This window comes from Amblyomma mixtum, chromosome 2 (assembly GCF_055824585.1).
Source record: "Amblyomma mixtum isolate Tamu chromosome 2, ASM5582458v1, whole genome shotgun sequence".
Lineage (NCBI taxonomy): Eukaryota > Metazoa > Arthropoda > Arachnida > Ixodida > Ixodidae > Amblyomma > Amblyomma mixtum.
Window position 1 is genome coordinate 20,772,842 of NC_143013.1, and position 13,880 is coordinate 20,786,721.

General features: G+C 45.5%; 1 pseudogene across 1 annotated transcript; it reads left to right on the forward strand.

The window, feature by feature from the left end:
- The first annotated feature begins 763 nt into the window (after window positions 1-763).
- Window positions 764-13,657, forward strand: LOC149358621 (medium-chain acyl-CoA ligase ACSF2, mitochondrial-like; annotated as a pseudogene). The gene is made up of 16 exons (XR_016288704.1): window positions 764-1,140; window positions 2,601-2,769; window positions 3,676-3,804; window positions 3,881-3,934; window positions 3,995-4,113; window positions 4,486-4,533; window positions 5,380-5,497; window positions 5,731-5,826; window positions 6,597-6,745; window positions 6,814-6,905; window positions 7,957-8,033; window positions 8,602-8,709; window positions 9,674-9,819; window positions 10,913-11,052; window positions 11,226-11,336; window positions 12,896-13,657. The product of XR_016288704.1 is annotated as a medium-chain acyl-CoA ligase ACSF2, mitochondrial-like (transcript).
- Window positions 13,658-13,880: the final 223 nt, after the last annotated feature.

The window sequence follows — 13,880 nt, forward strand, 5'->3', positions numbered from 1 at the left end:
CTTAACATTGAATGCATGATCACGGGGTGTAAAACAGGCTGCGGGTGCCTGAAAGACATCTTCATGGAGCGATGATTCAAGATAAACCTTATGAAAAATGAAAGACGTGCTTTGAGGCGGGAAAAGAGCCCCAGTAGTTGAGCGCGTGCTTTCAAATCTGCGACACGGTTATGGCCGTGTCTTAGCTACATTGCCGTGACACGGCTTCATTCCGCCAAAATACATGCGCTTTCGAGAAGCCTGCAGGCAAAGCAACCTCTCCAGTGCGCATAACTCGTCGAAATAGCCAAAATTTGTTGAGCCACAGCGCCGAGGGAAACCGCATTATCGGAATTCTAAAAATTGATACGAGTATTAATTACGGTGCACTACCCGCCTGTCAGTAATTAACGTGCCTAACAGTAATAGTTAAAAGTTAACTATTCAATATTAGTTAACCATCCCGATAGTTAGCACATCTCAGTTGTATTCTGATGTACTACACGGCTGACAATGCTATTCCTAAAAATAGCGCTCTTCTAACTAAAAAAGCCGATTTTTAATAACTGTGTAATGTCTTAGGTAATACACCCTGTATTACCACGGGACTTGAAAAGCACCGTAGCGGAACCCGCGGAGTGCCTCCATTTCTGCCGCGCCACGGTTACAAATACGCGTCACGTGAGGACACTGATAACCGTGCGGATAAATCGGATGCGACGTAGTGAGGGCTTCTTGTGTACCCTTTTGCATGCCCGATTGCGTTGCGCACTTCCCAGCCCGCGCCTATCCGGCTGGGAAAGCTTATCACCTCGGGCCCTCCTGGAACCCGGCCACAAAAACATCGCCAGCACGCCGCGCTACGAGACACATTGTCGGACGGCCGACGCCTTCGTATGTTCATGGGCCGCGGCTCCGCTCCGCTTTTGTTGTGCAGATCGGGTTTATCTGATGAAGCAAACTTTTCGCCGGTTAAATAACAAAAAGCGCGACCTGTCGAGTAGGTGAACGTGATCTCAGGGAGGAAACAGCCGCGTTGCCGTTGACGATGGCGCTGGCCGGCATGCAGTCGACGCTTCAAGTTTTCCGCGACTCAAGGACGCTGCTTCCCCGCCTGTGTGTGCGCGATACAAGATTCAGGTCTTCCTATAGCGGACAAAGGTAAGAATCGAGGAAAATCTGGTGTTTTGCGCCAGCGCAGCAGTCTCTATGTAAAGCTTAGGGCCGTTTACGTGGCCCCAAATCAAGCTCTGGTGGCACTCGGATGCTTGTGATTGTAATTAATGTAAAGTCGTTTATGCCTCCCGAAGCTACAAAATTTGTCGTGCAGCGTCACCTATAGGCTCGCGCTGTGCGATTGTAGGTAACGTACATGTTTGTCTAGTGCGTTTCTTTCCGACACCTTTCTGTGCTGTCTAAGGAGATGACAGCGGACAGCGTCGCTAACGCGCTGTTCTCTGACGCTGCACGATCTTGAAAGCGTGCAGTAGGAAAGACAAATTCCTTGAGTGCCCTGCGATCCTGAGTCAGTGGTAGGAGTTGACTTTTTTTGCTTGCACTAAGCCATACAGGTGTAGCACTTGCCAACATCATCAGTGTAAGGCTAACCGTTTAAACAACCCGCGGAGAGTACTTGCTAAATAACACGCAGAGTGTTACCCGCATAGTTTAGCTTTTTAGAGATGCTAAGAATTCTCCATTTAGAACTAGACAGCGCATACATAACGTGCATCATATGAGTGCAGTACTTTGTGTCGCAGAATACGTTGGCTGGTTGTACGCAAAAAGACGGGGAACAAACATTTCCAAACGACACCAACGGCAAATAACTACAGCAGTTAGTGCAGCGCCGATTCTGGCTTTTGCTTTGGCTCATACGGTCTTGCAATTTCAGGTAAACGGTTACATTCTGTCCATCTCTCATAATGCTGGCTTGACCACAGGGCATCACTTGACGTAATCGCGGCATTCTCGAAAAGTAGCGTGGATGCCTGTCTTGTCAAAGTTACAGTGGCAAGAACCCGTTAAGAATGAGAAAAAAAATTACACACACCGTCAAGAACGGCCTAGCTATTCTCCGCAACTCCATCTTCATTCTAAACACCAGTCAAATGACTGATTACGGTTGTGTCGGCTAAAGTGGATAGGAGCTTTTTACCAGGGTTATGCGAGTCATGACGCGTTCACTATCAGTCCTTATTGTGTCCTACCACACTCAGTGGATATGCGCGTTATAGTGGGAGGTGTCTGGTAGTAATCTTTTCGAAAGCATTGAAGATAATGGCGTGGACCACGGCCCAGTTGTGCGCTTATAATTATCAACGACTGCATAGCCAGAGGGCCATGTATATCTGCTAAAGACGCAGTGATTTGTACTTTTACGACAGGTGCATCAACCGTCTGTACTTTTCGTACTTTTGATCACAACTATCACTGGCTGTTCATTTCTGCCTTAAAGCAAGGAAATTTCTTGCAAAAAAAATCTCCCATCCATGCATAAAACGTCGTGTTTACGTTTGCAATCATCAGCTTGGCTTTGTGTGCATGAAACGTCCGTTTCGTGTTTCCGTTCCTGAAAAACTTAGCTTAAAAACTGGCGTCTTCTTTTACATCTTTTGCAGAAGACCGCTAACCAAACTGAGCTACTACCACAAGCCCGGAAAACAGCGTCTTTTTTCTTGCACACTGGGCGATGTGATTGACAGGACGGCCGAGAAACGAGGAGACAATCTGGCTATCGTGTCTTGCCACCAGTCGATCAGGAAGACCTACGCAGAGTATAAACAAGATGTATGAACAACCCTCTTTCCTACTGCGTTCAGTGACCACGGTAGGAGAACGTAGTTATAATTACTAGCAATTGTTTGACGAAGAACGCATGGTGACTCTAAGTAAAATGCCCGAAAGGATACCCAAAACTTCCGCGGCACCGGTCTCCTGCATTTTGAAATAAGGTTCTGCGCATATGGTCACATGAATGAAACAACGGCCAATTCGTGCTTTTTCAAGTGGAGTGCATGGGAAATGACATCCGGTGTTGTCACAGCGTTAGCTTAAGTAGATAGCAGGCAGAATCTCATTCGTATGGTGCACATGTGCTGAACGATATGACATCTGACCGCTCACTTCCTACAGTCTCATAGTCTAGAATGTGAGAACTATCCCTCCCTGAATTCTTTCAAGAGGAATAATGCTGTCGATTTAATGGCAGAGGAAATGAAATGGGAAAGATTGCAGAGAATGACACTATAGTACACGAATTTAAGAATGCTTACAAAGCCCTATGGTGGCAAACTGTTTGAAGTCATTGTCGCTTACGTTTGCCCCGACTCTAAGTCCCCGTGCTCATCAGGGCGCTCACTGGGATACCATCTCAGCCATTCTCAAGCGCTAGTGTCGGAACAAAATCCAAGACACGGAATGAAGCTCAGGAGTAACGTTTGGATTTAGTTCAACTCAATTAAGGCCTTAACAAGCGCATTCTTTACGTGAGGCGACTCTTGCGAGCTCAGCCATTGCTAAGAAAACATACCTGGTGTGTCTAATATGTCGAGAAAGATCCCTAATTTCAGCCTCAGTCATCTGGACAGATCATATCCTCTTGTTAGAGCCTGCATGTCTGAGAAAAGTTTTGACACGCAAATTATTTCGACAGCATCATCGGAACAGTATATGCGGATGCTTTTTCTGTTGCAGATTGACAACTTCGCAGCTGCCCTCATATCGCTCAAGATGGGAGTCGGGTCCAGGATAGCGATTGTTGCTCCAAACATGTACGAGTGGGCTGTCGTGCTGTTTGCTTCTGCCAAGGCAGGATTGGTGTTGGTGAGCATCTGTAGCAATTTCAGCTCAGTGACATCCACCTGTGAAGTGTGACCAAATTTCTGCTTTCTTTCGCCAGGTCAATGTGAACACGGCTTACCAGATTCCTGAGCTTGAATACTGCCTGAACCACGTAAGCGTAAAGCGCATGCTCCAATACTTCAGTGCACAAAGAGATTCTTAATATTTTCAGACGGACTGCAAGGCGGTCATCTTTTCGGAGCAGTTTTCAAAGCTGGACTACTACCAAATGTTGGTCAAATTGGCCCCAGAGCTAACATCGTGCACTCCAGGCGAACTCAAAAGCTCAAGGTATCGTATGCCAGTGGAGAGATGCTTGTTCGAATATTTTCGTTAGTGATTTAATTGACGATGGAATTGATGACTGGCCTGACCATGGGCCTAGCATGCTGCTCCGGATCGAACACGAAACTTGAATCGCGTACAATACAAGCGCACTTGCGTACACATACACGCGCATGCTCACACATGTTCGGAGAACTTTGCAGAATCCTGTTGACCTGTTTGCGTCAAGGTACGAGTACGCTAGCGGTAACCACAATATGACTTTTAGCTAAGCATAACCGTCCTGTTGGATACGATGCTTTAGGAGTCTTACCTCTTCCTAGGTCAACGCCTGAGCAGTGATGCAAGCAAGCTCATTGAAACCTGTCTCGTTTGCAGGCTTCCGAGCCTGAAGCACATCATAGTCATCGGAGAAACTGCGAAGCCGTAAGGGTTGTCTCCATTCCTTCATTTTTTTTTTTTCAATTATTCAGCAACATATACGACTGCGCTGTGACATGCTTTTGACGTTATTCGCGTTTACGAAGGAACACGCATTATTCTTGAATTTTTTCTTTTTTCTGGCACGCAAAACTTTTTTGCGACTGCTCTGTTGCCGTCGGTAGATTCTCCAGTGCATTCGGTCGTCGCCTCAGCCTTGGGTGGGACATAGTAAAACACAGAGTTCGAAAATTTGGATTTCAGCTAGTGCAAGTGCGAAGCATAGAATGAAAAATATTTGCATGAGGTAGTCTATTTATGGTTGTTTTTAGATCTATCTGCCAAAGGTCCTCCGTGCGAAGGAAGACGGGATATCGGAAGCAACGACATAGATATGATGGAATCAACAAATCTATCTTTAATAGAACGAGAGCAATGAACAAATTGTTAACATGAACAAAAACTTGTGCGCGACTCTAAACGGCTAGTTCAGATGATGATCGGTTTATCCTATCACGTACAGTCGAGGACCAAAGTCTGTGGAACACGTGATCCGCAAGCAAAGCCGATAGCTCTATTACTAGGCACCGGTTTGAGAGGGTAATTGTGGAGGTGAAAGTCACAAGCTTCTTTTGCCTAAACACGTATGCATTCCAGACGGGGGCTAATAAAAAGCTATCGGCTTCGTTTGCAGATCACGTGGTGCAGAGACCTTTGCCCTTGACTGTACTTTGTAGGGTAAACCGCTCGTACCAATGCACTTCGCGGCTTTTGCTTTAATGCGACACAAGCAGTGTTTTTCCTGCTGTCTTCACGCTCGTGGTTGCAATGCCAAAACCCTACTTCCTGCAGGGGCACGGTTACGTTCGCTGACCTCATGGGGTCGGTTACCAGCGAACACCTCCGCGCCGTGCGCTGCACCACATCCAAGTTGCAAATGGACGACGCTGCTAACCTGCAGTTCACATCCGTAAGAACACGTGCCTCCTATAAAGCTGTACAAACAGTAGGCTTAAAGAAGCATTTGTCAATAGCGTTACTAGACAACTTGAAGTTCTACCACGAAAACCTGTAAAAGTAGCGTTCGCATTGAGAAATTTAGCCGCCTAAGTCCAAAGATTTCTTGTTAGATACAGCGGCATGCAAGACATTGACGAAACCTGTTTGATGTACTCTTGTAATGAACAGAATTTTTCTCTACAGGGTACAACTGGAAAGCCCAAGGCGGCACAGTTGTCTCACTTCAGCCTTGTGAACAACGCCTACCTCGTTGGTCGGAAACTGGATCTACACAAGCAGGTATTCAACAACGTCAAGTGATAATGTGGTATTGAAGTGGTTGGTTTTATGCAACCATTTATGTAGAGGAGGGCGCCTTACGTTGCGAGAGTAAAGGTAACCTCCGGCTTTTATTACTTTGTTTGTAATTTACTACTTGTGTTTATAATTGGCACTACCATCAGTATGACCCAAAGATGACACACAACAAAAAAAAAAAAGCAGCCGCCGACCTGTTGCCGTTTTTATTAAAACGACAGCGCTAATAGTGCAAGACAAAATAGTTTGCTTTCCGGATCGCGATGGCCGACAGCCCTTCTTGTGTGAACTGCGCCTGTGAAGAGACAATCACTCATCTCTTGTGTGAGTGCCCTGCCTTTGTGGCCGAAAGACATAAGCTGCGCTGTGCTCTGGACCGCCTGGATCCTCGCCCTTGCACAGAGGCCAAGATCCTCGGTCCGTGGCCACAACAGTCAACTGCCATCAAGGCTTACAAGGCACTCTTTTGCTTTTTGAGAGAGACTGCCTTGATTGACAGACTGTGATTATTTCCCGTTCCTTCTCTCTTTCCTCTTTAATTCCCCTCATTCCCTTCCCCTGTGCAGGGTAGCCAACCGGAATCCTTTCTGGTTAACATCCCTGCCTTTCCCTCTCTCTCTATCTATCTCTCAATCTATTCTTCTGGCGTATAGCCTTCCCCATGAAACAACTTTTAATACTCTGCGGAAGTACTTTCCTCGCTCCTTGTTTCTATCTGTTCCACTGTTAATTCGACCATTATTTTTGTACAGGACGAGTTGATCTGCCTGAACGTGCCACTAGTCCACTGCTTCGGATGCGTCGCTGGCACGATGTCGGCCGCCATTTTTGGGTCCACCATTGTGATGCCAGCGCCGAGTTTCAGAGCGGACGCTGCCCTGAGGTGCATCGAAAAGGAAGGGTAAAATATTTGGAGGCCTATTTCCCGAAGTTTCTTTGCCTTTTGTTAAGTGCGACTACTTTTTGCAGTTGCACGGCTATATACGGAACGCCGTCGATGTACATCGACATTCTAGAGCACGTGGAATGCAGCCACAACGATGTACCATCCATTCGAAGAGGTAAGAGAAATGGGCTTCCTGGCATTTTTTGTTTTAATTTTTTAATTGAATGATAGGGCCGCTTGAAATTTTCTGAAGCATCAGTGGTTACGTAATTATGTTGTGTCCGTTTGCTACATAGTTTGATCCATGTTTACAATCCCAACAGACATTTTTCCTTCGTGAGCTCGAAGCTTTCATGCTGCTGATGAAGCCTTACAGCATTCAAATTTCGAGGGCTCGACATTTTACAGGGCTCGCCATTTTACATACCTCACTTGAACTCTTCGGTACAATGATCGCCTGCTATCCTATTCACGCCATTAAACTACACTAGCTTTGCCCTTGCCAGCACATCAACCGCAGTGCATGAGCACACTTACGGTATTGGCGTACAGACTGCATATAGGCTACTTATAGACTCGATTGCCTTCCTTTAAATATCTCATTTTGTCTATTCATAACTTATAGACTGCCTATAGACAGAAGTCTACTAAACCTGTACGGCCATAAACCTAGTTTGTCTACAGACTATCTGTATAATTTTTATCGTCTATAGGATTTCCGGCTATAGAACTTAGAAGCGGCTTTACACAGCGCTTGCCCAGATCTCCTCCTTAACACGTCTGCAGAAAGTCTATAGATTTTATTGACAAAAGTCTATGGACCGTAAATACAGTGTGTAAAGAAATTTTTGTAAGGGCATTTTCATCCTGTCATATATTTAGACTTGTGCTCTAGCCCTGTTTTAAGCCAATGTTATTATTAAGGGCACTGCTAACTACAAATACAGAAGGTATAGTGTACAGAGGGTAAACTGTGCAGCACTAAATTAGGAGAAATACCGGGGGTCACGGGATAAATTATAAGTGTTTGGATCATTTTCGCAACGGTATAGGCAACATAGCTTTCTTTTCTATTTAGTAGCTCGCACTATGTGGATGTATGTTGGTTTTTCAGAAGACAGCTTACTGTTTAGTTCCGGCATTTTATTTCGGACTTTTTTTCGATGACACTTGCATGAAAAAATGAGTTTAGAAGCAGGCAAATAAGGTTACGAACGTGAATGCAGCTGTCATATCCGGTGCCCCATGTCCTCATCAAGTCATAGAAAGTGTCATGGAGAAGCTGAACGTCCGCCGCTTTCATGTAAGTAAAGAATCTCGACATTGGCGCTAAAATTAATTCTTTTAGTAAAGGGACCTCAAGTCCAACTCCTAGTCATTACACACTGTGCACTGTGTACAAAAAAATGAATACGCTCGAATAGTACTATTGCAGTTGTTTGATGAAGAACGCATAATGTCTCTAAGTAAACTGCCAGGAAGGATACCCAAAACTTCCTTGACAGCGGTCTCCTACATTTTGCATCAGGTTCCGCGCATATCAACGCATGAATATAACAACAGCCGATTCGTACTTTTGCCATGGGAGTAAGGGGTAATGACGTCGGGTGTTGTGCGCTAGCTTAAGTAGCTACCAGGCAGAATTGTTGATTGAAACTGGTCACGTACTATCTTCTTTCTTGCCATACCTTCGGTTTTTTGTGCAGAAAAGCATAAATGAACCGACGAAGAATACTGAAATCTCGAAAGCAGTATTAGCAATAAGACAAAACCAGCAGGAAACTTTTATGCTAAAATGTCCTTATGCTGAATGCAATGCCCTTGTGCATGACTCTGCGGAATTTGCATGATTGCTTCTCATGACTGCGTAGATCTTGTACGGGACAACAGAAACAAGCTCTATGATCGCCGCTAACGACCCGAACCAGCCTCTGGATCGATGGATAGATTCGGTCGGGAAGCCACTTGATCATGTTGAAGTGAGTATCAACTGATTGTCCTCATCACATCCCACTTGCTTCCTATTTCAAACCTATTAATCCTGAATGGCAATCTGGAGTTAGGCTAGTTGGTGAACACCTGAACTACAGACTGTTATCGAGGATAAGTCTGGAGACTGAATAACTCCGTGTGTGTCTTATCTTGCCCGATCTCTGGGCGCTGCTTTTTGTTATTTTTATTATGAACCCTCGCCACCTCGAACCCTCGACACCACCAGCGCAGACACAACTATTGAAAGATATTCGCATGGCAATATTGCATTTCGCGCAAGCAGAAACAGTTGTCTGGTTTTGCGCAACATCGATTTGCCCTGCGTTGGCGCCGGTGGAATGCAAAAAGGCTTAGTTTGTGAGCCTCTGGCGCTGTGCACGTGCTGAGGCACCATGAGTTGCCGACTTTAAGCCACAGGTTTCATATGTTTCTTTTCTACTTGACGCAAACCTCTGAGTTCCGGGGCGTATAGTTTGAAAGAGTGAACTGTGGAGTTAGTTGCTACTGGGGACTGTCCCGTTTACAGTGCAAGGAAGACAAGAGGTCAACAGTAAGGCGACGAAAGCAGGCGCTCGCGAACGCCTGCGTTCATCGTGTTAGTGTCGATCTTGCCTTCCTTGCGCTCCAAGCATGACTATAAGTAACTGTAGTCAAAGGTTACCAATGAAGCATGTTTGTATCGCATCAGCACAAATGCTGATCAGATAATTTGTCAAATAATATTTCCTGCCTTTTTCTGTAAAGCTCTTCAGCAAGCCCGGTTACTTTATCTCTTTACTGATATAGGCTTGAGGTTTAATACGTATGGACATCATTTACGTATATTAGTAACTCAGCTAGCAATCAGGTAATTTCTCTGATTTGCTACTTTGTCTTTGTTGTCATCTTTGTATTTAAGTTATGCAGAGATACAGATTACAAGGTTCTGTATATATTATTCTCTTTTTCAAGGTAAAAATCGTCGATTCTCAAAACAGGATTGTTCCCGTCAATCACAGAGGCGAACTTTGTACCCGAGGCTACGCGGTCTTCATGGGGTACTTCAAGGAAGACAAGAAGACGAAAGAAGCTGTACGCAATGGCTGGTACCATACTGGGTCAGGTCTACTTTATGCATGCTTAGTGTAGTTAGATAAATGAAAATGCTTATCGCACGTACTCTGTTACTAAACATGATCATGAAGACTGATCCGATTGACGGCTGGAGATATGGTTTTGTGGTGCAAGGGGCTTAATTGAAGTCAAGGAAGACGTCGCGGTCACTTAAAAGAAATCATATTAAGCCATTCGGCAAACAACCTCTCTTGATATATAGATCGACACCGGCCAGGTCTAACTCAGTCACTGATAAACGATGAAGAAAAATGTTGTTTTATAACACATTGTTTTTCATGTTGGAAGTATGACAGCGGTAGCATTAATTCCGATTGCGATATAACGAACTCTGTCTTACAGTTCTACATAGCCATTAGTGTCACGCAAAACATTGCAGTCAAACGTATGAGAAGCGAAAAATCACAATAGGGGATAGGGTGCCAAATTCCTTGAACGTCGTAAAAATTTAATACCAAAATGAAAGGAGCTGAAAACTAGATTGTCCCCGTATTGCGATATTCGCCGAAACTTGTAAGCTTTCCCATTACCCAAAAAATAAAGCCGCTTTCGTGTGCAGTTTTCCGGTGCTTAGTCTACGAGCAGATCTAGTGGCGTGGCCTATAGGATCACCTGTAAGCGCTCATCCCACATGCTGTACATCGTAGGATAATAACGCTTGCTCTGCGTGCTGCTGAACGTCACAGCAACCGCATTCCATTTTAGGCCTCTTGCTTACGGTTCCCTGCTGATTCTGGCAAAAAATTGATCACAACAAAAGCAGGGAAACACACGCAGCGCTATTGCCTAATCTCCTAAAGTCGCGATATATGCACTGAGTTCGCCAGGACATACATGCTGTCCTTTATCGCATCCTCGCAGAGCGGGTAGCATTCCGCGCAGCTTTCCTTGTGATCGCATTATCAGTTCTCCCGCTGCCGTAAGGCAACCTTGCAACTTTGTGATAAAATGGTTACAAGACACGCGTGGCGAAAGGGACGTCCTGTGTGTTCGTCACCCTTGTTGCGTGCCACGACAGCACAGCATTGCAGAGCGGTTCCTACGATAATGACGAAGCTAATTTCTAAACGCGTGCAGAGACGGCGCTGTGATGACGGAAGATGGTCGAGTTTCCATCTTGGGCCGCATCAGGGACGTCATCGTGCGCGGTGCGGAGAGTCTACCCGCAGGAGGTTGAGCAGAGCCTCTACGCCCATCCAGCCGTGCAGGAAGCCCAGGCAAGTGGCCGCTGAACAAAAACAAATAAAACTGGTTCCTAAAAAAAAAAGCTAAGGTTTCTAATTTCTCTTTTACCTAATTCTGAATGGCGCCAGCGCTAACAACTTATTTTATCGCGTTCCGCTCCATACAAGCATATTTTAATACCGTAATAAAAAACGTCATTTTGCAGGTGGTTGGAGTACCGGACGAAAGGAAAGGCGAACAGGTTTGTGCGTGGATAAAGCTAAAACCAGGACTTAGCCCGAGCCCAGAGGATATCAAAAACTTCTGTAAGGAGAAGGTTGGTATCTCTGCCGCCACTCATGAAAATGTTTGTTACACCTAACCCTCCCTGCACAGTTCAGGTCCCCAGACAAGGGATACACAGGAGAGGAGAGAAGACTGCAAGCTCCGCATTTCCCCGAACATGTCATAGACGGCTGTTGAGTAAAGCAGAAAGTTGGGCTAGTTGGTAACCATCCATAAAAAAAAACGGCGCACAGAAAAACACGGGAAGAACGGACAGGACAGGAGTGCACTAGCAAATGATGCGTCGTCGGAGAAACACCTCTCACTCAGGGTTTAGTCGGTATGTCTACCTTACAGCTACGTCACGTTTTCATTTGGTTTTTTATCTGGTCGACACGTGCGGAACTTCCTGGCGCATGCTCACCGAGGCATGCGCCAGGAAGTTCCGCACGTGTCGACCAGATAAAAAACCAAATAAAAACGTGACGTAGCCGTAAGGTAGACATACCGACTAAACCCTGAGTGAGAGGTGTTTCTCCGACGACGCATCATTTGCTAGTGCGCTCCTGTCCTGTCCATTCTCCCTGTGTTTTTCGTATTTTTCTGTGCGCCGTTTTTTTTATGCATAGACGGCTCAACGCACGTAGGATAGAAAAACGTCTGAGAGGTTGTGATGTCTTTTTTATGAACCTGGCAGAGAGTATGGCAACATTTTGTCGGGTAAGGTTCTGATCATTCAAAGTCCCCTTTCCTACCCTACTCTCTCGGCACGCCTCCGGCGTCTGCTATTGCGTGCGTATTTCAGAGTGGCGAGAATAACAAAACTGCCGCCAGGATACGAAACCAATAGCAATAAGCTCTCCAATACAACTTAGGTTGGTCGACTGAGTCGAATCGCTGCAATAAAACAAAGCAGATGACAAACGAGCCACCGTTGTGCCCACAACACTACAGGCGCTGAAATTATGCCTCCTCCCAACTCCTCTGTGTGCCGCCACATTTCTCTTCCACAGTGCGGTATTGTTACCTAGAGTCCTGCCTATTTTCTCTCTTCCTCCATGGTTCGAAGCGAGTATGGTGCTGACACCGAGTGGCAGAAAAGCTCAACAGTTTGTGTGTGTCACTCTCCTCTTTCGCGCTTTCGCGATATAATCTTTCACTATGCAATACCCTTATAGCTAGCCCACCAGCACCTATTAGCGAAAGAAACTGCGTTCGAACGCCGTTTCTTCCTCGAGTTTGTGGGGATCCCCGTATTGAAAGAGGGAGGGGGGCTGTAGATTTGTGCACATGTACGAAAACATTAGGATGTTACAAATATTCGTATTTCTGTCGCTGCCCACGAAAAACGGACCGAACAAAACCTCTACAATAAGCCAAGAGGTGCCGCCGATGCAAAAGCCTTTATTGGCGCACCTTCTCGTGGCGTTACATTGTCACGTGCTTGTTCTAGCAAGCTTCGACATGTGCATGTTTTTGGTTTCGAGTTGTCGAGCCTTATGCGCGAACCTAAATAGAAAAACCGGGCACTGTACAAAACTGTATGAGTACTACACTCGGAAACTGAGCTGATGACCGCGTTATTTAGTAAAATCTACTTTCCCTTTGCAGTTGACTCACTACAAGGTTCCCAGATACGTACTATTTGTCGGCGAATTTCCAAAGACTGTGTCCGGCAAGGTCCAGAAGCACGTCATCAGAGAAGAGAGCCGCAAGATACTCCACTTATGAGCGTTCAGTCGAGTACCTTTGCGTTGTATAAAAAGAAACAGACCATTGCTGCATCTTACAATAATGATACTTGTGAGTTTATGTGGAACAAGTGTTGTGCTTCGCAGGAAAGAAGAGACAAAGAGATAAGTATCTCTGTCAGCTGTGATACCTTACGGATCAATGAAACTAAATTTGTTCTAAATAAAATGTGACAAGTTATCCAAGAATGCATCATACCCACGTAGGTTGCAAGACTGAGTAATGAAAAACTCCATTAGCTTCTGGTAGATATCTTGGCCATTTACTACATGCTAAGAAGGAAGTCGTAACCTTAGACGCGAAGGTAATTGTGTTTGAAAAGCCCTTCAGCATAGAGTACGCGATTCAATGCAAACGTACTGGTGACCATCCATTTATATGTGGAGGATAACACCCTGGGGCTACAATAAAATGTGTTTGCTTTGAGTAACGATCGCTTTGTTAAAACCCATTGCTCTCGTTTTCTCCTTACCCACATTTCACTTTTAAAAGGCGAACTTCCTGAGCTATGAGCCCTGAGACTTGAGGAGCTTCAAATTTTGTAGAGAGTTGAACGGGAGCAACGAGAGACTTCTTCATCTTTTATAGCGTGGCTCAAAGAATAAAGACGTTGATTTTCTTCTTGCTTTGTGCTGTCGAGAAGTTGTACAAGGCACTTTGCAGCGTACAAAAGACGGACGGGGCAGGCAAAGAAACGCGCACAAATGCGCCAGAAGACTAGCGCTTACTTCTCAGCTTTATTCCCTGCTCGAGCCGCCTACTACACTTGTCTTCTCGGCCGTATGACCCCTTATGTTGCTCATACCTACAGATCTCGCATACGCACGAAGTCGACGTTTCTGGC